This window comes from Haliotis asinina, chromosome 1, assembly GCF_037392515.1.
Source record: "Haliotis asinina isolate JCU_RB_2024 chromosome 1, JCU_Hal_asi_v2, whole genome shotgun sequence".
NCBI lineage: Eukaryota > Metazoa > Mollusca > Gastropoda > Lepetellida > Haliotidae > Haliotis > Haliotis asinina.
In genome coordinates this window covers 36,207,161-36,234,526 of record NC_090280.1, presented here as the reverse complement: position 1 = coordinate 36,234,526, position 27,366 = coordinate 36,207,161, and the positions used below count along the sequence as shown (strand labels likewise).

The following is a 27,366-nucleotide window of genomic DNA, read 5'->3' as shown; positions in this document are numbered from 1 at the left end:
TTTAAAAGGACATTCACATAGCAACCATTCAAACACTGCTGGAGGCGACCTACTACACCATACAGGTGTTATGTAATTAAATAGGCCTAAAAAATGTTGTAATAATTACAATGAATGAAGAACATTATTTTACCTTTATGGGGAGGAATCGAGCGTGTCCAAAGTCACCATTTTAGTTGCTGACATCCGGTATTTTAGTTGTGACGTAAGGAAAAAGGGTTATAAAATGTGTTGGGTTGGATTGAAGAGTTGCGTTGATAGGACAACCCCACAAACCTATAATTATTGGTTTGAATCCCGATCGGGGTTATCAGGGTTGTCAGCAAACACTTCCCCCCCTTTTGGCATTTATCTCACATTAAGGTCACGGTGGGAGGCGTGGGGTTGTCTAACGTATAAGGCGTTCGCTCCTCACGCCAAATGAGTTCGATTGCCCACACGGTTTTCACCATCTTGATATAGCAGCGTTGTGCGAAGGATGGACTAGCTCACTCAAATTGTATTGTTGTATTTGCTCATTGCACCGTTCTATCGCTTCACTGACCGGGACATTTGCAAGAATGATGTTGACAAAAACATCTGCAAAGTCTCGTTCTACACATTTGACATCACATATTTATAGAGTCCTGGAAGGGTTGGGGTGACTATTGAGGGGGAAACAACTATATTGTGAAAGCCATAGTCTATTGCAACATACTTTTGCGACAGCGACCACGTATTGCACATTGCTCGCGAAAAAAAAACTCAGCGAAGCGGAGGACAAGTTCAGTCGACTGAGAAACTTGAAAGACGAGAGACAGACCCCACTGGAAGTCACGTCCTCCTTCCAAGAAGAGCGCGAAACCACCGATCGAGTCCTCTACGAAGACGCCTCCTTGGTCAAAGGGATTAAAACGTTGTTCCGGGAACAAGGGGCCACCCGCGCCAGCGTTCTTCACTAAATCGACCCTCTTCTTAGCTCTGACGAGCGCTGGCGGAGGTGCAACACCAAAAGCACCACCAACCCCATCAGACGGTGGCACCGACTTTAAAGGCTGGATCAAAAACATTTGACTCGCTCGGGGAAACCTTGACTAGACTTGCCGCCATAGTCGCTGAAGCCCTGTCCGGCATTTTGGGCAGCAACGTGTCCTGGTTTCTGGGCTTCTTGTCACAAACGGTCACGTGGCTCGGCCAGAACCTGTGGACGGTCATCGTCGGGGCGGCTGGCCTGCTGCACGTCGCCAGTAAAGGATTTTTAACTAAATGAGGCACAACCCGACCGCGATTCCACCGACCACGAGCGCCGTTTCACGGTCGAGGTGTTGCTGGTGTTCGAACTCCTCGCGTGGTGGTTGAATACTAGGCTTCGGCGGCTTTGGTGGTGACTTTACTAGGCCGTCACCTGTTTGTTTTAAGTAATCTTTTTCATCAGCTATGCCAATAATGTAAATAATGAATAAAAGAGGACCAAGCACTGAGCCCTGTGGGACACCAGGTCCTAACGAAACTGACCCATTGACAAATACACTCCAACTCCGATTACTTATGTTACAAGCTACTAGTAACCATCCTAGCGGTTGTCCGCTTACACCATACTTTTCAAGTTTTAACAGTAATCCTCTGTGCCAGCAACGATCAAACGCTTTAGACATATCGCAAAATACCGTACAAAATTTTTCTTTTTTATCCATTGATACGCAAACCCGGTTGTAAAGTTCAATTAACGAGACTGATATGTATATAGGAGTTTGTTAGCATGGAAATAATTAAAGAGGTGTTTGAAGACAATTCGCTCAAATACTTTTCCAACACAACTTATAAGGGATATCGGTCTATAGTTGGAAGCTAAAGATGGAGCTCCTTTCTTGATTTCTTCTTTCCACTCAGATGGGTACACGCATGTCTGTAAGGACATATTGAACAACAAACATAAGACGTTACTTATTGAGTATACAACGTGTTTCAACAGTTGTTGACATATTCTGTCACGACTGGATGCCTTTGTCACGTGTAAACATCTAATGACATCTTCAATTTCATATTTGGATATAAGTAAGGTGTCAAAACTTTCGCTTGTTCGCTTACCGAAATATGGTAGAGATGCGTTGTTTTCATCCGCTGTTGAAAAAGATTGGAAATACTCGTTCAGTTTTTCAGCTTTTTCACAATCCGAGAAACAAGACGGACTTTCATGTCACCTGTATGGGTGGGTGGTGGATCATGGTGGGCGTTGATATCGGGGTTGATGCCCAACTGTTGATCGGCAGTTGCGATGACGATTTCGTTGTTGTAACTTTCATTTGTTTCAAAAACTGAACAAATTTGGAGATGACTCCTCTACGAACCAAGCTAAGATTATCCTTCTACTCTGATTAAAAGTTAAAATGTTTTAATTGTCACATTTATCAACAAGTATATTAGAGCCAGTCTCAGACATTTTGATTTAGGTATAGCTGGTGTTCCGAGAGCAGAGATCGTTGTTTCACAGAGAGGAACCTGACAAGTGCTGCTTGGAAGATTTTGGATTTATGGATGGAACTTCCTGTTCGTGTCCAAGACTTTGGCATCAGTTGTACGTGATTCAATCTCTTACTGGCAATAATATGATTAGCTTTCTGTCTTATGCCTGATCGTCATCGAACAACTTACTGTAGAAATTATTCTTGTGCTGAAGGATGCTGTTCAACAAACAACAGGCAGACCTCTTCAACTTCTGACTTTGAGTACCCTGTTCATAAGGCTTTCTTCGATGCGTTCCCAAACATGTCTGTGAGACGGTCTTACTTTCATTACACGCAAGACATGTAGTGCAAATTCAGGACCTTTGGCTTGTGATAGGGTACAAAGCGAAGCGCGACTTTACCTGTTTAGATATGCTGTAACCCTCCCTGTTTACCTCCTGAACTTGTCCAAGACACCTCGTCGGAGGCCATGACCCGAGGCACCTAAGGACTATGTTACAACCTTATCTATGGACCCGGTACAGTTATAATTGTGTATAATAGTTTGCTGAACGTATGGGCATGTTGATGGCTAGTCAAGCTGGGAACAACCCGAGAAGGTCCCGGGGTAGAATAGGCCTTCAGCAACCCATGCTTGCCATAAAAGGCGACTCAGCTTGTCGTAAGAGGCGACTAACGGGATCGGGTGGTCAGACTCGCTGACTTGGTTGACACATGTCATCGGTTCCCAATTGCGCAGATCGATGCTCATGTTGTTGATCACTGGATTGTCTGGTCCAGACTCGATTATTTACAGACCGCCGCCATATAGCTGTAATATTGCTGAGTGCGGCGTAAAACTAAACTCACTCACTCAAGCTGGGAACAGTCATAAAGGGAAATACCAGTGGAAGAGTCTACCTCACGGAGGGGAGAGAGAGCTAGTAAGTAAAATAAAAACACTCGTATATTGGCTGCATACTGGACGGGTAGTCTAATGAGTAGTCGTAATGAGAGTGACCCGGTTGGGGGGCTGGCTATTTCTTTGAAGTGTTTTATCAGCCTGAGTACTTTTTTAAATAGTCAATAATTAAATTTTTATTGTGTTCATTAAAATTCTGGCAATCTGATTGGTTAACTGGTAACATTTCTTTTGATTTCATTTCCCAATGAATCTAAAAAGCTAAGCCACGCCCACCGAACCGGACTACTTTCGGACCTGACGAATGTTGGGGAATACCTTTACCCGACGAGGGAATTCCCTTACACTCAGGTACCCTAATGAACTTTGGATAAACATTGAAGTGATACATTGTGGTTAACAGAAACAAACAACTCAAAATTATCCGTGAACGTTAATAACTTTGTAACGCCTCGACAAGAGCATGCGCACGATGGAACATCAGTTCATGGCATCGCAATCCCAGTCACATCGATCACAGCCTCTTTCCACTTGCGCAAATACTGCTGCCACTAACAATCTTGTCATCGGGCTTCATTTCCAATTCTTACTTTTCAGAGTCTTTCAGTTCGCTGGTAATAATTCAAATGTTTGAACTTGAAACTTTGGTGTTACCGGAACGCGTCTTGTTGTGTTGTTCCGTTCTGATTCGCTATCCGATGTTAGCTTGGTTGATTGACAGCAGTTTGGGGGTGCTCTAATTGTAAATGAGTCACCTGAGTCATGTCACGCCATTGCCGAATTCTTACACCGCAATTGTTAATCGGAGGTAACAAAGATACCTGTTTTGATGAATTTGATTATGTTTAAAGAAATATTGTTGAAAGCCTATAGTATTTGTTCTTGAATTTAATTATAAGAATTGACTGTGTATTTTTGTAAGAATCCCCTACGGGGATTCATACAGTTTGCACATTGGTTTTTAGTTCATACCTCAATGAAACGAAAGAAACACACAGTCAATCCGGAAGTGATGTAACCACTGTCGATTCAGGGCATCACACAGCTAAATGTGCATAGCCCTATTGTTATACGCCCCAGCGCACAGGCTATGCATTCAAAGTCACCCACAGAAACTAGAAACTAAGTATAGCAAAAGTCATTTTTTGTGAGAGAAACTTGCGCAATACAGCTACATGTAAAGTTGCTAAGGTTTTGTTTCCTTTAATGCCTCGGGTCTGACGTTCTTGAAGACTACTTTCAACAAATCTTACGCGTTTTCTACTAGGAATCTCATCATTTTTAACAAAGGTGCAAGTTAACCTGTCAGAAAACGTTCGGGTACCCGTCTAAAATTGTGCTATATGAACACACACGCGCGCGCACACACACACAAGCACACACACACAAGCACACACACAAGCACACAGGTGCATACCCCTGAGGCTAATGGGGTTGAGCTAGCTAACAAAACCCTGGCCCTTACCGGATACACACTGTCCACCGAGATGGTCTGACATACGTCATCATTTCATAGCTAGACCTGTTCAGCAAGTTGTGACTGGCCACTGACAAGCAATACAGACCACTTGCCAGTGTATGAAATAGCGTCGGCCCGGCGGCCTTCTGCTTGTTAGTTTCATGGCGGGTTTAGAACTTTGTTTTATAGCCGGCCCTGTGTGCCAATACATTTTCCAATTGGTTAATATTTGACCATTTCATTAACTAAGGGAAATAATTAGAAAATAATTTACAGTTGTGGTAGCCAGATGTTGTGTGTATAGTTCATGATCAATCAAACTGTAACTTCAACAGATCAGTCTACATATTTATCTAACACTATCTCAATTTCCTATTTTTAATACAGGGCTGGTTACATGTTGACAGGGCCAGCAACATTTTTAAGTTATCAGCCCTGTGGGCTTCCTGTCTTTTGTTTCATACACTGTGCTTGCCGATACATATTTCAACGTCTTTTGTCCTTATCGCGACGCCACGCTTTAACAAATATACCAAAGCGTACGGGTCAAAAAACACCTTCCAATGAACCGAGAAGAACCACATCTCCTATAAATGGCATACACCTCCTGAGATTACATGTGATTTAATAACATAGGGTTACTTACAGTTGGATCAGTCACTCTGAAGGTAGATCCTGTACACGTGATGTAATAACATAGACTTACACACTCTTGGATCAGTCACTCACTGTGAAGGGAGATCATGTACATGTGATGCAATAACATGGGTCTACATACCCTTGGATCAGTCACTCATTGTAAAGGGAGATCCTGTGCATGTGATGCAATAACATGGGTCTACATACCCTTGGATCAGTCACTCATTGTAAAGGGAGATCCTGTGCATGTGATGCAATAACATGGGTCTACATACCCTTGGATCAGTCACTCACTGTGAAAGGAGATCATGTACATGTGATGCAATAGCGTGGGTCTACAGACACATGGATCAGTCACTCATTGTAAAGGGAGATCCTGTGCATGTGATGCAATAACATGGGTCTACATACCCTTGGATCAGTCACTCACTGTGAAAGGAGATCATGTACATGTGATGCAATAACGTGGGTCTACAGACACATGGATCCGTCACTCACTGTGAAGGGAGATCCTGTGCATGTGATACAATAACATAGGTCTACAGACACACTCACTGTGAATTGAAAAAAAAGTGCAAGTCTATTTTCTACATACATGTGGATCAGCGAGGTAGTGTGGTCTCCAAGATTCAATTTGCTCAAACTATGTGCTCGTTGCGAGTTGATACTTGTACTTAGACCCAACTCAATCGCCAGCTGAATGTGGCTGCTTGTTCAAGTACTATTGATCCCCTGTCGTCTCGACATACAGGTAGGACAAGGGACGTCCTCAGTCTCAGGGATAAGGTACGTGCAACTTTGAGTTTACTTGTCACACGAACATGAATTACACTCACGTGTGTTCCGGGTGTTGTAGATGCATGTTTGTGCCGTCGATGTTGCTGTGCTATTTGAAATACCATTAGCTTACACCTGTAATAAACTCCTGTATATTAATGCTAAATACCTGGTCTTGTGTGAACACAAAACAGAAACCTGAACAGGGCGGCAATGTGTGTTCCTGTACGCTATTACCTGTGTCCCATGGTCGTGTTGTTGTAAAAACACCTGATCTAAATGGAATTTCAAAAACTAAAAGGTATAGTAGAGAGATCTGATAATCTTGATTCAAATCAGACTATGACGGATTTCAGCTTTTACACGTTTCAGTCATGGCTATGCTGATGTTTTGATTTTTGTTTTGTTTTGTTTTGTTTTTTTGTTTTGTTTGTTTGTTTGTTTTTTGTGGGGTTTTTTCACTTCCATACGGCTTTTATATGTAATACAGGTAGTAATTAATACAAACAGAACAGAATTATTACTTCCATACGGCTTTTATATGTAATACAGGTAGTAATTAATACAAACAGCACAGATTGTTTTCTTCCATACGGCTTTTATATGTAATACAGGTAGTAATTAATACAAACAGCACAGATATTTTAAGATATTAACTCCAGTGGCTTGGCGATATGATATCCTACTCAACAAAGGAATCATGGACATGGTGGGCTGTGCATATTTGACGGGCGATCAGTTGTCACCATAGCAACACCTTTGTTACGTCTCTCACAAAAGCATTTCATGCTACTTCTTAAGGGGAACAAAAGCAAGCACTGGAATGAGAACACAGTATAATAATCGGTGGACGTTATTTAGTTTCAGGACGTCAACCATTATCTACCACCTGTTTCAACAGTCTGGTGGATCAAAACTCGACCATGAGATCATGTACTCTCTGTAATGCAAACGACATTCCCATTATTGGAAATGAATATCACTATTTGTTCATTTGCCCCTTCTTGGCCCACGAACGGAAATAAATATATCAGTTTCCGTAGGAACACGAATACCAGCTTTTTCACTCTGACGAAGGAAGGAAAATATATAATAATGTCTTATCTTAAGCAAAGCCCTCACAAAAACTAAGCAATAACGCATAAATGTTACATTGTTGATTTAGCTGATTACGCGTATGTACAGACAGTTTATCCTTACAACCAAATAGATAGGGATGTGTACATGTTCTAATCAGATTGTGAAATCATTCATTTCGTGAAATGCCGGGGTGTAAATAAAGGGCAGTTCTAAGCTTAACACAGCTCTGGGCTTACAGTGTTTGTTGACTGTTTAACGCCGTTCTCAACAATATTCCCGCTAATGGCGGCGGTCTCTGCATAATCGTGTCTGTAACCCAAGATGTCTGATTAGCTATTGTTTAAGGCATCACTCAGATATGTTTCAGCTATATGGTGGAGGTCTGTAAACAATCGAACCTGGACCAAACAATTCAGTGATCAACAGCATGAACATCGATCTATGCAATTACATATGTTAACCATGTCAGCGAGTCTGACCACCTGTTAGTCACCTCTTACGAAAAACACGGGTGGCTGAAAACTAGTTCTTTCCCGGATGTTCGGGGATCCAATGGTACAGTGTATTTTAGGACATTTTTGTTCCAGGAATGGCAAGACATTACACGTATTGACGGTTAACTGAAGCAGATCTCACTGCAGTGTGGGATATATAACGAAATACAGCACATAAGTGATAACAACTCCCTGTTTATTGTACAGAGCGGCATTTCGATGTATGAATGTTGTCTGAGTCAATCACTTGACCGATGGAGTGGATTTCGACTTTTTCATCCTGAAGTTCTTTTAGAGGTAGAATGTGTCAATCAGTTGTTCAACTGTGTCAATTAGCACTGAACCAGCCTGTTTACAATAATTTGTTTATCTTACCCCACTGTGGGTCCCTCACCTGTCTGCAGCTTACAAAATTGCTGCAAGTTCGCTGCCTGTCACTATGCATATATATTCTTACCTTCACCTGGTAGTAACATCTTTTATCTTGCGTTGTGAGAATAAACGTGGAAACGCCCCTCGGTGCAACCAGAAATAGTACCTTAAGTATGCCGATCATTCGGTTACGACTGGAGTTGTGTTCTCCATGTAGGTTTTCCTTTGTCGTGGGTGTCGCTACAGAGACATAGTTTATATTAACATTTATTTACACTAAACGGCAGACGACTGAACATTTTAAAAATATTGTCGCGTAAGTGCTGATAATTCCTGGGCATTACACATCGGATTTGCTTTCTTACCTAGGAATTTAATGCTTTTCATAAACTAGAATCTTTGAAATATATTTCTTTCCATCTTTCATATTGTAAATGACCAAAATAATTAGTTACGCTCTGATTTATTCCAAGAAGGAAATACTTTTACTGGCCTCACTACCCCCATGTGTAGTCAATATAACCAGTTATTCATTTACAAGTTCACGATATTTCGTGCATAAACCATTAGCACAACATGCACCGTCTCTGAAATATGTCAATACATGTACTGAATAATACGATGAAATATCGTTCATGAGAACCAGTCTGTGTTAGGTACGGTGCGAGGCAACTGGCCTAACGAGAGTTAGTCCACATGTTTAATAAGGCCACTTACGTAGCTCTGACCTCGCGGGGACGTGCTCTAAGCGAGTAAACATAAATGACATTATTACCCCGGAGAACCCACGCTGTCCTGTGAGGCGCTATTATATTCACATGATTTATCGTAGAAGGAACCCGTTTACTGCTAGGTAAACAGAGGTCCTAGAGACTCAGAAGTCAAGCTGACGGTCACCCACCCAATGGCTCTCGGTCCGTGACATGACTTGTGCTAATTTGTCAATGAGGTTTAACAGAAATTAGATTTCACAATATATGGCTTATTAGAGTAGTTAACAGATTAATGTTTTTAATGCAAAAATAATCTCCATAATATATAATTGTCATATATGTTTATGTCGACGCATAATGAAAACTTTAAGCTGATAAATATCTTGCTCACAGGATTTTTTGTGGTATTTTCTCTAATACATTTAGTAGTGCGTGGATGAGATAGTGAGTGTAGTTTTTCAGAGAGTTAGTGTATACGCCGCAGTATCACGGCGGGGGAGATATTGCACTCATTTAACCCATCCAGGGAATCAACCCAGGTTCAGTTTTGACAACACTACTGGCACGTGCTTATCACAGTCACTATCCATGTACCTGTCTAACGTCTTCTGTTTGTACTAAGGCTCTATTTGATTGTCTGTCTCTCCCTTTCTCTCCCCTCTCTCTCACCTCACCTGTCTCTCTTCTCCCCTCTCTCTGTCTCTCACACATATCTCTTTCTCTCTTTCCCCCTCTATCTCTTCCCCTCACTCACCCTCTATATCCCTTCTATTTTTTTTCTCTCTCTCTCTCTCTCTCACACACACACACACACACACGCACACACACACGCACACACACAAAATCTATAATTTTTTTTAATTTCTTAAATGCTCATATCGGGGTGTATTCTGCTCCAGAGTTTCCACAGGTGCCCCCAATATAAATATAAACAAATGGGTCTTAAAGCTGTGGCACGTAACTTAAAAGATGACTGTTTAACCTTTAAGGATAAATGATGTCAGCATGTTTGCTCGTAGATATTTGATGAAAGCCAGTCTGTATTCTTTGACACCTGCATGTGTCTATTTTTCATCTGCAAGTCACAATCATTTTATTAATGTTATTATTGTTAATTTGTCCCAGGTATATTGAAATCCGTAAATATTACAATAATATATACCATTTGTAACCCCCTAGTGTTTCTGTCTTGTTGCAATTACTGTATGTAATAATGATAACACCATTGCAAAACTTGGTAATGTAATATTTTGTAATCAAATAATAAATTCTTACTTGTCCATGTATATACCTGTATTCAGTTTCAACAATGAACCTTCAGGTTCGTGTCTAATTAAACTATATGTTATGTTCTGTTCATTGATAACACGTCCCTTGAGTGTGCACTGAAGCCACACCGAATCGCAAACATGAATCTGAGCCGTTTCTTTCATCAACAACAGCGTCGACCAGGCCTATTGATTGAGTCTTGCCCTCTTGGCAGTTGGGAACAGGTCAGGTGTTGGGGTTGTTGTTGCGGTTTACCATGGCAACGCCAATGCAGCTCACTAATAACCAACGCTAGCAGCGTGACCTCTACTGGTATCTACTGTTGTAAACCGTCTTTCAGGATAGGCTCCACACCTGTGTATGTGGGGTGGGGGTGGCGAGTGTGTGTGTGTGTGTGTGTGTGTGTGTGTGCGGGGGGGAGGAGGATGAGTGAGTGGGTGACTGCGGGCAGGCGAGCGGGCGTGAGTGACTGGGTGATGGATGGGTGATTCAGTCAAGTTTGTACCTAGGCATTTCAACATAGCGACTTGACTTAAAAAGAAATACATGGCACGGAAGGTTTCCCGGTGCGGGACTCAGTCAGTGAGTCCATCCGTCTCATTCAAGATGTACAAGTAGCTACATATTACCAGAGACTGGGGTGGTGGGTTAGTGCAGTTGCTAAAGCAACTCATGTCCCGGATTCTAGTCCCCACACAGGTATTATGTGTGGAGCATATTTCTGGAGTTCCCCGCCGTGATTTTGCGTGACTATTGCGAAAAGCGGTGTAAAACCATACCCAATCATTCACTCCTTAATTACGTGACAATGAAACTGACGTCACGGTGCTCACATAATATCAAGTATGTGTGTTTGATGACATAAATTCTGATTTAACCCCACACTTACTTTATGAAGATATGTTTATGTATTTATTTATTTGTGTCTATAAAAAATAAACAGATAATATGTCAATGACTGCCTAAAGTCATGCATGTGCAATATAATTTTAAAGTACACACGCATCAGCATACAAAGAATCAGATAGAATTACAACATTGTACAGCGCAGATAAAATGATAAGTGGGAAAAAATATTGACTTTAATTTATTAATATATTTGTGTTAGAATTTGAAAAATCCATTTATTGACACAAAACAAAATGAGCTAGGTCTAAAAAAGAAAATATGAACTTTTACACGACTGCTATAATAATCCGAACTTTGTGAAGACAAGATCTGTGTAGACACTGCAGGAAAATGTAAACCATTTGATGCTGACAACACTGAAGATTGTCATTTATTATACTAGAGATTGAAATTTATTATCAATATGGATATATGTATTGTTTAGTTGTATAATGAAAAATAGAACCTGGAAAATGCGCTTGAATATGTACTTTACCAAACGGTAGTTTCCTGCTTCTGTGCCATTAAGATAAATATCAATATTATAATATTATTTCCTTTTGTTAAACTTAAGAAAAACAAAACACCGTTTTAATTGATGCTCTTAATTCGTGATAATTAAAATACAGTCATAGTAGAAATTTGCAATACTTTTATGCACTATATATCCATACAGTGGATTTTATATCCCATGCATCACTAACCGTTACAGACATGAAAAAAAGTAGATTTTAGTTATGCTCATGTTTATCGCATATGAGAATTGGCTACACGTAGGCGATGACTGACATAATTCGTCCGTTACTGTTATTTTACAATTACTTGACCATTGTTTCTCACTTCTGTCTGTATCTGCTAAATATTTGTGTTGTCAAAAATCTCAATCCCATCTTGTACGACCCGCTGAAATTTACGTAACAACGTTTTAGACATGACCGCGAAACGACCAGCTGATTCCACAGCAACGCTTCGAACTGCCATTTCGCGATTTATTCTTTACCAGGTGTATTAGAATCATGGAATAAATATTTCAGCACACAACACTTGACATATCACCGTAAAAGGGAAATAGCATACGGTCCATGCACCGGTGTGAACGTTACCGGTGAAGGTCAAGGCTAGTATACTGGTATACTGGTAAACTGTCTCTAAGTGTAATAGTAACAGGAGCGGCTCGCACCGGCCATACGACATATTACGATGTAGTTAGGGTCAGCGCACCTAGCGGATTAGTGAAGGGAAGATAAATTCAAGATCTCCTATGATAATAGTTCAAGGCAAAACTATACTTCATAGCAAAACAAACTGGGGTGGAGCGAATTTATTTCCTAAGCATGTCCCTGAGAGCGACTCTTGTAATGGTATATAGAGAATATATACTATATATATAGAGAAGACGAAGATTGTTGTAGATTATCCCTGATTTCATGTATAATCAACATGGCATATCGAGAACCTCATCTATTAGTAATTCGGAATTTACTAAATAAATTAAATCAAAACAGATAAAATTAAGCATGATTAGACCAATGTTTTCTTGTTGTTTTCTAGCGAGTTAGCTACACATGTTTGACTATTTCTTATTAACAATGTTTTCCAATGTTGGTGGTGGGACCGGGCATAGTTTAAGTTGTTAGTATGGGGCAGCCTGGTTCCCCGGGTCTGATGAGCCTGCGTTAACGCTCCGACACTGACCCAGGCAACCACTGCCGAATTGTGGTCTTCAGTGCAGGGAGACGCGCCACACATTTATTATGTGAAAACCCTAGAAAGGGTGCTTAGAAGTTATTTCATAGCATTTTCATCGATACTTTCACAAAGTCTACCTCACCAGAACAACGGCCATCGTTACTTTTAGTGGTGGAAAAGGTTATTTAAGCAGTTTCGAAACACGAAAATCATCGTTACATTGGCGATATCCAATCAATGTCACACACCCTATTTTCATCAACGACATGTGCTTTACTATTTCGTGCCAGCTCTCTATTACCACGAAATCGTACACACGCAGATTTAGTCCACCTCTACAAAACAACATGAAATAGTTAACATATACACCAATATCATTCAGACATGTTTATGATTATAATAAACATAGTGACTCAAATAATCAATATGCAAACGTACACACACATGTGCAGCTAAAGACAATGAATTTGGTACTTTATATTCCTAAAGTGCATATACAAAAATACATGTTATGATCACCTTGACATACATATATTGAAAGAACCTTTTAGACAGATGAACATTCCAATACTTGTGAAATGTTGAAATAAAGGATGAGTTTTACCTATGACACCTGCCATGAGAACTTTAGTTTTTATGGCTTGTAGCCAGTACCTCTGTATACATTTGGTGTATGTTGATTAGTTTTGGCATGATAATCCTGGTGTTATTAGAATACGTCTGATACAAATCATCTGACATCAGCAGTTATTCAGTCAGATATTAGTTAACCAGTTTGGTTAAATGGTGTCATGGACTTTGTTGCTTTACTTTATTATACTTTACACTAGTGTATGCATGCATAATTTATATCACCATTAGTGATTTTGCTTTTGAATTTTGAGTAATTTGCTCAGTACTTCTTGACCAGTTTATTATTTTGATTTTATTTCTAAAAAATCCAAATCTCATGGCGTGTATCTAGACATTGTATCTTTATATAGATATTGGGTAGTATTTTGACACCTAACCGCCTCTAGACTAAAGCATTAATTGCTCTTGATACACACAGTAAAAAGGGTTTTATGGCATTATACAGATGTCTATGTCATGTCATTAATTATGATATTAAATGCTATGATTGTTCCTGTTTCTCAAAACTGCAAACAGTATTATGGTTTGGGGAGGATGTGGCAGAACCCCTCTATAAATTGTGCACACTACAAGGGCTATTGGTCCATGCTACTGTATTTCGATGAATGCAAACTGTCTCGCCAGTGCTGTACAGCATGGACTGCCCACTAAAAATAATCTGTTTAGATCTGATCACTATATGTGTGATTAGCACAAGGTGTGAAGATCATTTTTCACCATTTGAAACAAAGATCATTTAACAACCTCCAACAATCATGATGCAGTTCTATCAATAGTTTGTCTGATTCCTTCTATTAACAAGAAGTTAAATCACTATGCACTTAAGACTACCCATGGTTCTTTTCAGAAGAAGTGTATAACTTATGTCTATGTTTATATTAAACAGCCAAGGGAAATGTAATAGACTGTTTCACTGGCATGCTTGTGTCATGCAGTCCAACATTGTCTGTATTAAACTGTGTGCTTATTTTGATTTTAATAGCAAGAGGTTCCAAAATTGAATGTACTCCATTCCCTATCCATCTCCCACCACTGATATAGCTAGAGTGTTTTATGTAACAGGAAATGGACACATTATCAGATATATTTATTAATAACTTCTGGGATATCTTAGTAAGACTCTTTCTGCAGCTGAGAGGAACTATTGTGTTACCCGACGAGAACTTCCTGCAGTGGTGACTGCTTGCCGGTATTGGCATCCCTATGTATTTGGACGCCCTGTCATTATTAGAACTGACAATTCTGCTGTGGTTTGGGCCAAGCGAATTAAGAAACCTGTAAATCAGATGGCCAGGTGGTTACAAGAACTTAGCAGTTATGATTTGCAAGAAGTTCATAGACCTGGGCGCATTCATTGGAATGCAGATGCCCTAAGTCGCCGACCTTGTGTACCATGTCCTCAATGCAAACGGGAGAATGGACCTTGCAGCAAACAATGCGCTGGTTTTGATTCATCTCCAAGCTTTTGTGGTGCAATGACTAGGTCCAAGGTGGTAGATACAGGAAATATGACCCAAAAAGATGTTCATTGTGAGCAATTGTCGCCCGATGAACTGAGAAATCTTCAGTTAGCTGATGAAGATATTGCACTCATCTACAGAGCAAGGGCGAATAATAGTGGGAGGAAGTGTCTGAAACTTCAAATGCTTGCAAGGCTCTGTGGGGACAATATAATCGGTTGTCTATTAGACAAGGGGTACTCCATAGAAGATGGGAAAACAAAGATGGCAGACGATGGCACTGGCAGATTGCCATGCCAACTTGTAAACGTCGCCTTATCCTAACTCAAAATCATGATTCTTCATTAGGAGGCCACCTAGGGGTGGAGAAAACATGAAAAGAGACATCAGACAACACTGTACTAAGTGTGACAAATGTACTGCTCGGAAACGACCCTCGAAGCGGAGAGCACCCATGAAGCAGTATGTGACTGGCTCACCTATGGAGCGACTAACTACTGATATTATGGGACCGCTCGATCGCACACAGTCTGGTAACAAGTACATCTTAGTTGTTACAGATGCATTCACAAAATGGACCGAGGCTTACGCCATTCCAAATATTGAGGCTAGAACAGTAGCTAAGAAGAAAGAAGAGTGGGTTTGTCGCTTTGGTACACCTGCATTGATACACAGTGACCAGGGCAGACAGTATGAGGCTACTCTCTTCCAAGAACTATGGCAGCCAGCTGGCACTGGATGGATAATTGGGATCTGTGGTGAATGCTGTCTGCCAGTGTGTGGAAAAGTTTCACAGTTGTTAATTCACTGTATATAAATGCATTTATCATCTGTTTAATCTTCTAATTTTGTTCCATTTTCAATTCCTGGAGATTTGTTCTTGTGTGATTCATGAGGGAAACCAACGGCACCATAACCTGGAGAGTACAGAAAAAGATTAGTTCACGGACTTACAGACTGTATTTGCAGAACAAGACTGTGTTGTTTTTTCCTGCTATCTGAAGAACTGTGTCATACAGACGGATGATTGACAATGTGTTCAATTGGACTTTTTACCAGAAATGAATTACCTTGTTGTAACATATTAATGAAAGGTGATCTATATAAATGTATTCGTGGAGAAATATTCTAATTCTTGGATTTTCGGGTTGGATACAAGTATGTATAAAATGTTCATAACTATCAGCATAGGGTAAGGTATCATCATTGTATGTACATAACATTATCTAACTAGTATTTGTCTGAAGATGAATAATTGTATTGTTGAATTGAATTATCATCGTCATTGTCATGCTCAATTTGTACAGGCAAACTGCAAGAAAGAGCTAATCGGATGCGCAATACTGTATTAATGTAAATATGTTAACTCGGGACGAGTTTTTTTTAAGAAAACGGGGCTATTGTAATAGTCAGGTCGTCATCGTCTACGACAGAGTAATGGTACCACAGTTCCGAGATCGTATTCATGTTTAATATGTTCCTTAGCCAAGATTATTACCCGTTACACATACGTCTTGTATGTATATTGTAGTTGCAAGTTCAATTAATATATGTATATAACTTCGCAAGAACTAACAGTAATGACTAATGAGTAGTTCGAGAGATTGACTCGTATTGTCCCGCGATCGCCAGGCGATTGGGGACACCTGCAGTATACGGGTCCCTGCCTTCGGCAGTCACCCGGAAGTAGAATGTATTCTATAGTAACGTGTACGCGCCTTTGGCGCGAGCTTACTGCCTTTGGCAGTAAACGACGCGCGCAGCGCGTCATATATAATTTTAGAAAAGCACGCGAGAGCGGGCTGATTTCCGTTAGTAGGCATTATAGACGAATTTAGAGGTCATTTTCGTGTTTACTGGCAAAAGTTTAGTTTAAAACATCGTCTAAAAGACGAGAGTTTTAAACACGAATTTTAGTAATGCTCCAAAACATTAATCCAATCGTTAGTAATCAAAGGGAAATCCTCATGACGTTCCTTTTATCTGATTGGTCAAATGTGGACGCACGTGTCGAATGTTCCAAATAAGGTAGTGGGTTACTAGGAGTAGTATAGGGAATGATAGTTCTGGTTCACTTTCAAGAAATGTCTCTACAAAGCCTTATTTACTAAATAAGGCTTTGGTTGGGCCATTAGCTCTTGCTACTATTACCCCTACTACAAAAAAGTTGGCGGTAATTACTGTGCCTTGGTAGGAGGTAACACTGTGCCGTACGGTACGATCAATAATTCTTCTCTTACAAAACCCCTACCCGGCCCACCCCTCAAGTAGTACAAGTTAGGTTCGTCGGTTTTCATATCCACTTTATCTATGTTGTAAGTTTTGACTGACCATATAGGATCGGTGGCTCGCTTACGGCTATCGCCCTCGTGTTCCCCCGGCTGGTATAGATACCTCACTAGGGCCCTATCTGGTATCTGTTTCTCCTTCCCACGCAATGGAGCGGCCGACTCTGCAACTATTGATTTTAGTTTGATAGCGTCTGCCGGTTTCTTACCGGTGAGACGGGTGACTTCATGGTTGATTGCCGACACCACCTTGGGTAACCTCGTGACCCATTCAGTCGATCGTTTTCCAGGGGTGGCCATCTCCCTAGCATACTGATAGCCGAACAAGCGCTCAGCCAAAGTCCTATTAAATCTCTCAACTATGGCTTGGCTGCGATGGGCTCCGGCCGTGCCACGCCTGACCTTTGTATCGTGTTTGGCTAGCAGTTGTGACACGGCACCCATGAACTCCCGTCCGGGGTCAACTTGCAGCTCTGTTGGCCACGTCAGCGGACTGCGTTTGTATATGCGTTCGAATCCTCTGGCTACCTGGGCCGAATCTTTCGTGGTCAAGGGTTCGGCTTCCTTGTAACGACTGGCTACGTCCACTACGGTTAAGGCATACTTGTACCTCTTGTCGTGGGGTAGGAACAGTAGGTCTGCCTGGTGAACGCTATTAGGTATGTTAATACCGAACCTCCTTCTAGGCACGTAGCGTGGTGCCGGCAAATAGATCTGCCACAGGGCTTGTTTTTCAAGCCACGCTTTGGCTTCCTCAGGGGGTACTCGCGCTATTTTAGCTAGCTTATCTACTGCGCTAGCTCCTTTCCAGTACCCACGCGGGCTGTAGTAAATAGCCTCAAATTTTTTCATGTCCATATGCATATGTGTTTATCCCATCAATAGCTATCCAACGTTTCGTGTCCATAGGCGACAGGGACGTCTTGTTTATAGTCAGTCCGTATATCTTATGTCCATCACTTCTAAGTGTGTTCATTTTATGCCTAAAGGTACGGGTCTTGAACAGGGCTTCCTTGAATCTGGCGTGTTTGATGTGTTGTTTCACCACATACTTCTTAACCCCCTTAGCCTTCCGGATCTCACTATTGTCGGCTTTCAGTATGGAGTACATCTTAGGTCTCAAACCTATGTACTCGGCTATGGGCGTGCCAGCACACTCGTCCTTCATTTTACCTAGGACCTTTTTATTTACCGTACTGTGTATGGCATGGGTCTTAGGGTAGTCGCTGGTGTCGTATAAATCGAGGTGTTTTTTCATGTCCTCGTACACGTCCTCGGTTCGAATCTCCATCAGCAGGGAATCCGTGTCAGTGTACAGCACTTCACACCTGTCGCCGTACTGTTTCTTGAGCTCGTTGTAGTAAAAGTCGTACATCAGGTGTTTGGATAAATCGAGGATGCTCATCCCCACGTAAACAGGCCGGTTGAATTTTATGTGGCTTTTCTTCATGTGTAGGGCAACCAGGTTGTCTGTGAATATCTTACTACGGTTGAATGCCGGACTGGCTATCAATCTCCTGAGCTTGTCTTCCTCACTCGACCGAACCAGCTTCACGGTCACGCGTTTCCTCAGGTTCTCCATAGTCTTACCAAACACCGAGTTGTTCATGAGCTTGTAGAGATTTTTCTCAAAATCACTGGTGGCTTTTTTTCGTAGGTCTGTGTTCATTCTGATGTAGGGCTCCATCCATGGGCTCTGGTCGAACATGAGCACCCTGTGTATTTTGGTCAGCCTCATACCCAACGACAGGTACAACTGTAGGTTGCGATAGTGAACGATGTACTTGGTCTTATTCATTAAGTTAGGCACGAGTTTTTCAACGTCTGTCACACGCCCACCTGACAAGTTATGTTGGTACTCAGACATCCAGTCTGGGTTAACCCTCATACGTTCGGGGGCCAGGGGGTAGCTGTTGTGCGATGTGTGTAATTCCTTGGGATACTCTAAGTCAACCTCGAGGATATACCCTTTGTTCGAATCTGGTGCAACCTCTATAACATCAACGTCAGGTACCCATTCGAATCCCCCTGTAGGTAGATACTGACTCATGGCCCAGCCGTACAGGTTGTTTGCGTCGAGGTAGAGAATGTGATTGGTTGGTTTGTTAGGATCGTAACCTTTCACGTATTGATTATTTGCTTTCGCGTATCGTTTGGATGCCATGGAAATCCCACCTCGCAAGCCTTTCTCAATGAATAGGTGCATGTCGTAATCTGTGAGCAATTCCAAATTAACTCCGGTCTTTTTAAGCAAGGCGTCCCACGACAGACCTGGGCTGGTGTAATACCATGCGGGGTCGAGTTTATACTGCTTTAAACATGTCTGCCGAAACGTTTCAAACACGTCGGCTAACAGCAGTACATCTGTCCTCAAGTACAGGTCGTGATAATCACCCAGGTTCTTACAACCCAGTTTATTCCATACGTTAGTCGCGTGCGAGTAATCATCTCGTGAGACGGACGCCTCATTCAGCTTGCTATAAAAGCAGTCAATAGGGGGTAGTCTGGTCTCGGTGAACTTGGCCCAACTATCCATGTACTCATAGGGGTACACACCCTTCCTCATAAGCAGGGGTCTAGTCTCGGCGTCTGTGTATCGATCGGTGATAGGGAAGGTATTGTTGGCCTTGACCAGACTGTCGAGTGACGACAGGAGGAACTGAAACGAGTCAATGAACCTAAGTCCGTTTAAGCTGAAGGAGATGTATCTCTCCATGTTGTTGGGGATGCACGTTATATTACCATCGATTTTCGCGATGGCCTGCATGATCAAGTGTGAGTCGTACCCTCTCAAGTTGTGAAAGACAACGGGGATGTTTATTGTCCTAGGGTTGATTTTAAGCTTGAGGTTGCACGCGCTGTGAGCGGCGCCTCTATACTTACCAGTTATGTGGCAGTGATCTCTCACCGAATCACCGTTAAGTGGTGAGTCGCACACGTGACAGTTAGTGCTACTAGCGTGAGCTAGCCTGTCGACTCGGGTCATACGCATGGGAGCGATTCTATACAATGCATTCCTAATAATTTTTTCTTCCTCCTGCAAACACTTTAGAAACCTTTCAGCCGCGTCAGGGCCCCTATACACTACCGGAGCTTTCGTTTCCCCATCACAACGGACGACAATGTATCCAAACGAACAGGCTTTATGCTCTTGTGTCTTGTGGGTGAAGCTACCACTGGGAGCCTCGCCGGCGGCAGCCACTAAGGCTTCGAAGTCGGCGTATATAATATAAGGTACAGACATTTGGTTCTTGTGGTTACTGAATTTTAGGATATTTTCACCTTCCTTAGGCATGTCGACTCGTATGGCCGTCTGCCCCACACCTTGGCAATCATCCCGGTGGGATTCTAATAAATCAGCTCGACTGAAACCGTGTAGGCATCGTACACAAAAGTGTTTTTCCCCAACGTGTTTCGACTGGTCGTGCAACAACCGGCTGAGATGTTTTATCCACGTGTAGTGATACTTTTCACCTCGCTGGATCATGAATATATTGATAACTTGGCGATCCTTCACCGGGCTGACCCTGTGTACTAATGTTGTGTTACCTTCGTGCCCAAAGACATTTATAGCCAGATTATTCTGTTTTTCTACTTTAGTGATCTGGGATATTGGGGTGGGTTCATCTATACCATCCCAATTAAGCCCATCGTCTTGGGGATAGCTAGAAAACCTATCTGAATTCTTGCCAGCTGGAAATAAGGCTGACCTGATAGCTAACCTCAGGCAATCGTTTCCTCTATTCTTAACGTTTACTATGGCATGTTTGTTCCTATAGTAGGGAGGCAAGGCTAGGTATGACCCGCCTCTGAACGGCACGTAGTTAGCTATGTCTAGATAGACATTATCGATTTTATCTACAGCCCACCCGGACCCTAAGTGTGTGTAGCGTTCTAGGTATTCTCGTATCTGCTGAAAACTGGTATCGATTGATGCGTCAATGGTCTCTGCATGTGTGACGACCTCTTGTTTACCTCGGAAGTAAGGCTGAACATACTCAGTGGTACTCCCAACCTGCTTATCGAGCGACATTTTCACTGTGATCTGAAACTTGATACTTCCTAAGTTATTTAGTTCCTGGTTGACCTTATCAGCTATCAGAGGCTTGATATCTGTAATGTCTATGTTTCTATCCACAGGGACTTGTATCGCTTAGAAACAGCGCTCGAAAGACATATATGTGTATAGACCCTACCCTAGTACTATATAAAAGGAAAGGGATGTAACGAAGAAACCACCCCCTGTTCGATCAAAGTTACATGTCACCGCGTAAAATATTTTTAAGGCAACGTCGAGGCCAACGGATCGAACGCTAGATGATTTCCCTACAAAACGAGCCATAAATGGCCACAATCGGATCATTATTTCAAAAGTTATACTCCACGAATCATCGAAAACAGCTACCTCCGCAATTTCACGCCAAAATCATGGATCACCAAATACGGCGAAAACTCACCTTTTAAATTAGTTTATTAATTCCAGACACGTTGACAGCACCAGCGCTGGCTGGATTCGATCGGCTGCGGCATTCCGTGGGTCGGAAAACTTATTGCAACACCTACATGTCATTTTCTCGACAGTAAGCAAAACATTTTCACCAAAATCGCTGGCAAACCTACTCACTTGTCGGCCATACGTGACCTTGACATTCATTGAACTGAGCAGATCCGCGCAAACAGACTCGGGCCATCCGATTGGTGGGAAATAAAATATACAGTGGCAGTGGCCAGTCGGATGGCCCGAGTCTGTTTGCGCGGATCTGCTCAGTTCGCTCCGTGAGCTTTACATAGACAGTAGTGTCCTTTAACCCCGATACCACACACAGAACACGTGTAGTTAGGACTTCCCATATGGAAACAGCAGAACCCCTGATTCCTGCATTTCCTACCACAGGCCTTGGTCTTCCCCATAAGTATGTATTCGCATCGGTATGGAGCGGGTCTCATGTTTACTTATATAGGTATTTTAATTTAATTGCTTCGCAACCAACGCAGTAGCTGCTATACCCAACACTATGAAGCCCAGTTCACGATTCATTTGTCCCTTGGATGGTGTGTAGTACTGAGCGAGTGTGGGTTTATTGAGCGGTTCCAATTGTTTACCAGTTAGTAGGTAGTATTCTTTCATTGCTTCATCGACATCGTTGAATGTTTTAATGGCATGGTTTTCACGCTTGAGTTGTTCGTTAATAAAATCGATCCTCTGGAGGCGTTTTTTAGCGTAATCGGCCTGTGCTCTTTGTAATTTCTCAGTAGCGAGATCGTGTCGCTTCCTTTCTTCATGTATTTCAGCCGCGTGATCATCTCGTAGTTTCGAGAAGAGGAAATTACTCCCGGAAAATGCCAGGGCATTCACTAACGCCCCACCGACCATCATAGCTATCGTGGCCATCCCTATATTTATTTCATTATATTATCAGGTATGATCCCTTGTTTTACTAGGATGTCTTTTGTGGCCATCGCCATACCAAGGTTCATTATGAGCATACCCATATCCTGCAGGTTGAAATCTAGCTTGATAGTTGGTTGTTTAAGCACCATTTTAGTCAACCGAGCGTACCCTACGGCTAGACTGGCTACCACTGTGGCGTGGTATGCGTCGTTGACGAACGTTTTCCCCTCAGACATTATGTATATGATATAAAATATTAAAATTATAACATGATATGCGGGTCAATAGTGGGGCCTGCCGGCGGAGTGGGGGGCTCACTGTTGGGTGGTGGCTCACTGTGGGAGGGTACCCCCACGTATAACCATGTTATAACCACGGCAGCAGTTACACCTACAGCCAACAACAGTCGGGTTGGGTTGGTCACTTTATGTTGGTTACACCACCGTTTTTTACCGGCAGCTACTCTCTTAGGATTCTTCTGCCTGGTTACTGTTGAAGTGGTCTCCACCGTCACTGTTGGGGGTGGGGTCTCCTCCACTGGGGTTTCCTGTGCAGCATCCATCTATACTATTATTATTATTCTTTCTCTCAAATTGACAATGTTTTGCCGTGATAATCGCCGCCGTCACTGGAGCCAACAACATACCATATTTGTGGTACAGCCCGCAGCTGATAGAGCTCACGGCGTGTTCGATAAAAGGGTCTTTCTCGAGGTCCTCCCACAGGTAAAGTCGGCGCTCTGGTGGAATGGGAAGGAAGTGTGATACAATACCGGTGTATATCTGGGTCATAGCCGATCCTATTGTCTTTGTCACTTCTGCTCCGAGCCGGGACTCGTATCTAGCGTACAGCTTATCGATTTCTTCGGCTGACATTTTGTGAATTTTATCCGGGGTGTAGTCTCCAAAGTAATGTTTGGCTTTGCCGCCAACAGCCAACGCCACCAGTTTCTCTCGCTTGGGGGAATCCCCCACAGTGGGGCCTGCCGGCGGCGTTGGGGAGACCCCCAACTGTTCGAGCAATTCCTCACACTCCATCTTATAATATAACAAGTAAGATTTAGTTTTAACTATATAATACCCGATGCAGACAAAACACAGAGAAATGAAGGTTAAGTTGCACACGATAAATACTTCAAATATCATAGCTATGCTTAGCTTTGCTTAGCTTTGCTTAGCTTTGCTTAGCTTTGCTTAGCTTTAGCTTAGCTTTGCTTAGCATACTATATATGCTACTGGTTGGTCGGTCTTTAGCACGAGCTTAGCGTGTTTAGTTTCAGCGAGCTGTTTCTTCACCCGTTCCCGTTCTAATTTGCTCATCACATCGTTCTCTCTCAAACACTCCTCGAACGAATCCCTGTCCTTGCAGTGAAATAAGGCCACCCATCGCGTCTGCTCCCTGAGGTCTTTCAACACCGAGTTGAACTTCTGCGTTAGCACCCAGACGCTGTGATTTGCATGCCGGCCGGAGAAGGCCAGGTACGATAGCATGTCTCTCTTTTTTGTTATCTCGCGATTAGCGCTGCAGTCGTCCAGTATAAACAGCGTCGGTTCCCCTTTAAATTTCTCGTGAAGAGCTTTCAACCAGTCCTGCAGGCGTGTTCCAGGGTCGATTTTGTGTACGTCCGGGTCCGTCATCACCCAAGGTCGCGCGTACGATTTGTTCATGCTCAGAGTAGGGCACATGATAACGATGTTATTGAACACATCCTTGTAGTAACTCTCCAACATATCCAACACGAAAACGGTCTTCCCACATCCAGTCTGCCCGCACACTATGGCGCAGTGTGGGTCAGTGGGTAACCCCAGGGGGGTGTGGGGGTCTTGTTTATTGTTGGGGGGTGTGGGGGGGTACCCCCCATCAGTAGATGGCTTGCACGAATCTCCCATTGTCTATATTAAGTTGCGCGTCCATAATAACGTACAGATATAATTTCAACTTACCAGCGGTTTGAGCCTTCTTAGTAATCTGGATGGTTATCCCTTCGCTGCCGTTATCTATACGGCGCCCGCTACCGTGCAGTTTATCATCATCCGTGGATCGCATGTCCAACCATAGGGCGTACTTGGTGGTCAGGTATTCACCGATCTGCACGGAGCCGAGGTCCAGGTCCTTTGTTATGTAATCCCCCACTGGTAGCTTTTTTATCTCATCCCACTGCTGGTGTGGCCTCATACCATGACTGAACAGCTGGTTTGGCACGCCCTCGATGGTAACTTCCACCTTTTCAATCTCGGGGTTGAAAAACTTCTTGCTGTCCCTCCGGAATGGATCGTAATCCTCCACGGGGACGACCAGGATACCTTTCATCGATCGCGCCGGCACGTTCAGGTTGATATTCCACACAGTGTCGCTCTTATCTCGCACGACTGATCTATGCCTCAGTACGCGATCGTACAGGATAGCCATCTTCCCAGAGTACTGGCTTCGAACCTGCCTGGCCAGCTCCGGGCTAGTGACCATGTCGAACTCCAGAGAGATGTTGTCTATGGTATAACTAGCCTCATCACCGTTCGGCGTACGCACTACTTTGCTATAGTCGTTAAACGTGAGCTCGTATTCGAGCCTATCACCCAGCGCGGCCTGGTAAAACGGCGCGTGTCCCGTGAGCAACTCGAAGTCGAGCGGCACGCAGAATCGATTCCCGTATGCTCGAGCAATGGCCTTTTCACCGTCCGATAGCTTGTCTTGCTGGTCTTGCGTGAAGACATACCCTATGCGCGCCCGGGTTGATTTGCTGATACCCTGGTACACATCATTGACTCGTTCTCTCTCGCTTTTCCAGAGATCCTTGTAGCAGTGAAACACGTCGCTGTCGTCGATGCTCAGCACCTCGTTACCGCTGATCTTGACGGTCGTTTTCTTGATGATAGCTCGACCCACGTTCCGCACTAGCTCGCGTTTGTCGTTGTCGGAGGTCAACGTGATATTGAACGCCAGTCGAACAGTGCCTGGTACAATGAGGTCATTCTCACCAAGGTTTGGAAATCTAACCAGCAGAGTTTGATTCTGGTCTATCTTGCTGGGATTGTTGGTGATGGTCACCGACTGGCGCACGGCTCTGGCTCCTAATGGCTCTCTCAATCTTCTGAAAGGATCTAATTTTCTGCCGTACATTGTTATATAAAAGAAATATATTTTTAATACTAATGGATGAAGACATAGATATGACGGAGATGCCGGGCGCTAGTGCCCAGGCATTCGATGATGAGCAGGAGACCTCATTTACTAGTTCACCATTGAACCAAGAACTCTTGGAAACAACGGTAAATGATTATTACGAAAGTTTAAGAAGAGATAAAAACTACGTTGAACCACAGGGTCGATACCATAAGGATTTTTTTATTGATACAAAGGGTGTTCTACGCCTTAAGTCTGACCCAGGGGTTGACCTCTTTAACAAGAGCAATAAAAAACCACTGGCCTTGTCAACTCTAGCCAGCCGCCATGGTGTCGAATTTATCCGTAAAAATCTAAACATGCATGATTACGGTGGTGCAATACCTAAGGCCGTTAAAGAAGATCTGCAAGCTACCAGATCCCACCTCACCACTAGAGATGAAATAACACCACAGCGTGCTACAGAAGCCTCGGACAGCATAGAAAAACTGTTGAGCACCTACTGGGACAAACCGTTACCGGGGTTTGACTTTCCGGTAAGGGAACTGCGCGGCTTAGACGAAGCCGTGAAACGCGTGCGTGGAGAACTCGTGAACAACATGGGGAAACTGAACGAAATCGACGAGCACATCGCTAGGGAAAAAACCAAACTCAACGAAACTGAAAACGATGATATGAAGCGTCGTATCAATGAACGACTACGTGATTTAGAAGACGAGAGACGTACACGATTGGAATCCGCTTCCTCGAATCGTGAACAGCTTCGATCCCAGATCAGTCGTATTCGGGAAACAATCGATAGAATACTGAACGAGGATACAACTTTAGCCAACAGGATTCGGATATTATTCCGGGAGCAAGGGATCACCATCGCCAGCATTCTGACTGCATTGGGTTTCATCATATCAACCCTGGTGGTGTCACTGGTGGGAGGAACCCCTGTGGGGCCTGCCGGCGGCGGGGGGACTCCAAGTGGCGGTGGTGTTAAAGACTGGATAAAAAAACTCGGGGAAGGCCTAGCTAAACTGGCTGGTAAAGCCGCCGAAGCCCTTCCCGGCATCCTGGGTAGCATCGTCTCGTGGTTGTTGAGCGCTCTGTCTAAAACTGCCATGTGGCTCAGTCAAAACCTGTGGGCAGCCATCGTCGCCGTGGCGGGTCTGGTGTACGTAGCGGCTAAGAAATCTTTAACCAAATAAGTCCCAAAGTTACCCCACCAACCACCAGGGCCGTTTTATTATCAATATGCTGCTGATAGGGGGGTACCCCCACATGTATATGGGTGTGTGTGGGGGGCACATGAACTTTAGACTCCGGGGGTGGCGCCACTATGCCCTTTTCACGTGGTGGGATGTGTGGGATATAGGGGGTGTTAATATCGGGGTTGATACCCAACTTTTGGTCCGCCGTGGCTATGACTATTTTGTTGTTATAACCCACCACTTTTTTTATTCTCAGTTGCATATCACTCGGAGCCATGTACAACCCCACGCCGAACACGTAATTGACTTTCGATCTGGCGTATTCTAACACGTTTTGGTAGCGTTCGATAGCCCGCGGGAGATCAACTGGTGAATTAATAGCATCCTCAACGTTGGAAACGAATTGTGTCTGAGCGTCGTAAGCAGTTCCCTTACCGAGGATGTTGGAACGCGTCATCGACTGCGCACCCAACAGCGCCCACACGTACGTTCAAATCGAGTCGTTCAACCTGACTACCCCGGCACGAGTGAATCCTTTCGACGTGTCCA

At 43.2% G+C, this 27,366-nt stretch overlaps 1 protein-coding gene across 1 annotated transcript in view; it reads left to right on the top strand.

Annotated features, from left to right (window-relative positions):
* The first annotated feature begins 6,199 nt into the window (after nt 1-6,199).
* The window catches only part of LOC137290900 (uncharacterized), a 38,162-nt gene continuing 16,995 nt past the window's right edge, over nt 6,200-27,366 (top strand). The window contains exon 1 of the mRNA XM_067822078.1: nt 6,200-6,229. The gene's annotated coding sequence lies outside the window, so the exon portion shown is untranslated. The remainder of the gene's footprint in view (nt 6,230-27,366) is intronic.